Source organism: Schistocerca serialis, chromosome 2 (genome assembly GCF_023864345.2).
Source record: "Schistocerca serialis cubense isolate TAMUIC-IGC-003099 chromosome 2, iqSchSeri2.2, whole genome shotgun sequence".
Lineage (NCBI taxonomy): Eukaryota > Metazoa > Arthropoda > Insecta > Orthoptera > Acrididae > Schistocerca > Schistocerca serialis.
In genome coordinates this window covers 1125328968-1125332841 of record NC_064639.1, presented here as the reverse complement: position 1 = coordinate 1125332841, position 3874 = coordinate 1125328968, and the positions used below count along the sequence as shown (strand labels likewise).

Below are 3874 nucleotides of genomic sequence, written 5' to 3'. Positions count from 1 at the left end.
CTGCTCACCGATGAAAACGTTTTTTTCTAGTTACGATCGGCATTGTCCTTAACAAACTAGTCTAGATTCGGGAGTCGACGTTAGCCGTGTATCACCTTTCTGACGGCCATGCGTATACTTTGAGGGACGTCCTCTAGCAGTTATCATAGAACCGTATCCAGCATCTCAGAAAACGTAATAGTGTCTTTCTCCTACACAATTTTCAATAGCAGGTATTGCCATTCTTTATCATTATCAGGGGCTAGTGTTGTAAAATGGTCTTTTCCATCTGCGTAAGTAATTCTGTGGTTTCTAAAGGGTGTTATGAGCTCCCACTTAAGAAGTACTGTGCTGCGACTTCCGACAACATGTTGTGACCATCCGACCGCCGTGTCGTCCTCGGTGGAAGGTGCGGATAGGAGAGGCGTGGGGTCAGCACACCGCTCTCCCGGTCTTAAGATGGTATTCTTGACCGAAGCCGCTACTATTCGGTCGAATAGCTCCTCACTTGGCATCACGAAGCTGAGTGCACCCCGAAAAACGGCAACAGCGCATGGCGGCTTGGATGGTCACCCACCCAAGTGCCGACCACGCCCAACAGCGCTTAACTTCGGTGATCTCAATGGAACCGGTGCATCCACTGTGGCAAGGCCGTTGCCATATATATATATATATATTTGCTGTGGTCTTCAGTCCTCAGACTGGTTTCATGCAGCTCTCCATGATACTCTATCCTGTGCAAGCTTCTTCATCTCCCGGTACGTACTGCAGCCTACATCCTTCTGAATCTGCTTAGTGTATTCATCTCTTGGTCTCCCTCTACGATTTTTACCCTCCACGCTGCCATCCAATACTAAATTGGTGATCCCTTGATGCCTCAGAACATGTCCTACCAACCGATCCTTTCTTCTAGTCAAGTTGTGCCACAAACTCCTCTTCTCCCCAATCCTGTTCAGTACCTCCTCATTAGTTATGTGATCTACCCATCTCATCATCAGCATTATTCTGTAGCACCACATTTCGAAAGCTTCTATCCTCTTCTTCTCCAAACTATTTATTGTCCATGTTTTACTTCAAACGTGGCTACACTCCATACAAATACTTTCAGAAACGACTTCCTGACACTTAAATCTATACTCGATGTTAACAAATTTCACTTCTTCAGAAACTCTTTCCGTGCCATTGCCAGTCTACATTTCATATCCTCTCTACTTCGACCATCATCACTTATTTTGCTCCCCAAATAGCAAAACTTCTTTACTACTTTAAGTGTCTCATTTCCTAATCTAATTCCCTCAGCATCACCCGACTTAATTCGACTAAATTCCATTACCCTCGTTTTGCTTTTAGTGATGTTCATCTTATATTCTCCTTTCAAGACACTGTCCATTCCGTTCAACTGCTCTTCCAAGTCCTTTGCTGTCTCTGACAGAATTACAATGTCGTCGGCTAACATTGAAGTTTTTATTTCTTCTCCATGGATTTTAATACCTACTCCAAATTTTTCTTTTGTTTCCTTTACTGCTTGCTCAATATACAGATTGAACAACATCGGGGAGAGGCTACAACCCTGTCTCACTCCCTTCCCAACCACTGCTTCCCTTTCATGTCCTTCGACTCTTATAACTGCCATCTGGTTTCTGTACAAATTGTAAATAGCCTTTCGCTCCCTGTTTTTACCCCTGCCACCTTCAGAATTTGAAAGAGAGTGTTCCAGACAACATTGTCAAAAGCTTTCTCTAAATCTACAAATGGTAGAAACGTTGGTTTGCTTTTTCCTAATCTAGCTTCTAAAATAAGTCGTAGGGTCAGTATTGCCTCACGTGTTCCCATATTTCTACGGAATCCAAACTGATCTTCCTCGGGGTCGGCTTCTACCAGTCTTTCCATTCGTATATATATATTATGGAAGTCATAGAAACAGCACAGATGCACTAAAAAGAATAAAAATTTGCATGACAATTCTCCAGGCATAACATAGGGAGAAGGAGAATGGCTGCATAGAAAAAGTGGATGGTGTACCTAAACTAGTAATACAATGAACAAGTCTGCCTGCACCTGGCTATCAGTCTGTTGGTATAATAACCGCATATGGCTCAATGGCTGAATGTAAGTCTTTCAATTGGACGCCACTTCGACGATAGTGTGTCCCTAATCTATCCCAGTTATCCAACCGAGGAATGATAACCTATATTTAAACTGAGCATCCGAGCAACGAGTTGCCTCTGGCTACTGTTCACCTCATTGAAAACTTAAGGCTACGTTAAAGGCAGACGAAAGATCTCCGAGGCCCGGCAGGAATTCGAAACTTCGAACTTTCCTTTCCAAGCACGTGCCTTGCCAGCAGCCCACGAAGCATAATCCACTGATGGTGTCGATGACGACTATCGGTGGTGTCTGGCATATAACTATAGACTATTCGCACAGATGATAGACATTATTTTCGACTGATGTACATGAGTATTCAGATACCTCTGATGGTGGGATAGGATGTCACAAATTCGGTAACGTAAAATGAATACACTGTCTGCGCCGACTACGTCAAGCAACATAAAGTTACGGCTTTGTGTCCCTCGAACGATGGAAGAGGTCAAAAGGCTTACCTGTTCCAAATCTTGCAAACATTTTTATTGTGTAATTCCAAATGAAAGAACAGCAGAAACAGAGACCAGTGAGACTGTGAGATATCCAAATGGTTAAACAGAGATGTCACCGGCATGTGAACAAGTTAACTAAAACGTCAACTCTACCTGCTTTGCACTTAGGAATGTCTCTCTTTGTACCGAATTACAAATAAGATTGCTGGAAAACTATATACAGCGTGTTACAAAAAGGTACGGCCAAACTTTCAGGAAACATTCCTCACACACAAATAAAGAAAAGATGTTATGTGGAGATGTGTCCGAAAACGCTTAATTTCCATGTTAGAGCTCATTTTAGTTTCGTCAGTATTTACTGTACTTCCCCGATTCACCGTCAGTTGCCCAATTCAAGGAAGGTAATGTTGACTTCGGTGCTCGTGTTGACATGCGACTCATTGCTCTACAGTACTAGCATCAAGCACATCAGTACGTAGCATCAACAGGTTAGTGTTCATAACGAACGTGGTTTTGCAGTCAGTGCAATGGTTACAAATGCGGAGTTGGCAGATGCCCATTTGATGTATGGATTAGCACGGAGCAATAGCCGTGGCGCGGTACGTTTGTATCGAGACAGATTTCCAGAACGAAGGTGTCCCGTCAGGAAGACGTTCGAAGCAATTGATCGGCGTCTTAGGGAGCACGGAACATTCCAGCCTATGACTCGCGACTGGGGAAGACCTAGAACGACGAGGACCCCTGCAATGGACGAGGCAATTCTTCGTGCAGTTGACGATAACCCTAATGTCAGAGTCAGAGAAGTTGCTGCTGTACAAGGTAACGTTGACCACATCACTGTATGGAGAGTGCTACGGGAGAACCAGTTGTTTCCGCACCATGTACAGCGTGTGCAGGCACTATCAGCAGCTGATTGGCCTCCACGGGTACACTTCTACGAATGGTTCATGCGACAATGTGTCAATCCTCATTTCAGTGCAAATGTTCTCTTTACGGATGAGGCTTCTTTCCAACGTGATCAAATTGTAAATTTTCACAATCAACATGTGTGGGCTGACGACAATCCGCACGCAATAGTGCAATCACGTCATCAACACAGATTTTCTGTGAACGTTTGGGCAGGCATTGTTGGTGATGTTTTGATTGGGCTCCATGTTCTTCCACCTACGCTCAATGGAGCACGTTATCATGATTTCATACGGGATACTCTACCTGTGCTGCTAGAACTTGTGCCTTTACAAGTACGACACAACATGTGGTTCATGCACGATGGAGCTCCTGCACATTTCAGTCGAAGT

At 44.0% G+C, this 3874-nt stretch overlaps 1 pseudogene; it reads right to left on the bottom strand.

Moving 5' to 3' along the window:
• Positions 1 to 520: 520 nt before the first annotated feature.
• Positions 521 to 638, bottom strand: LOC126459127 (5S ribosomal RNA; annotated as a pseudogene).
• Positions 639 to 3874: the final 3236 nt, after the last annotated feature.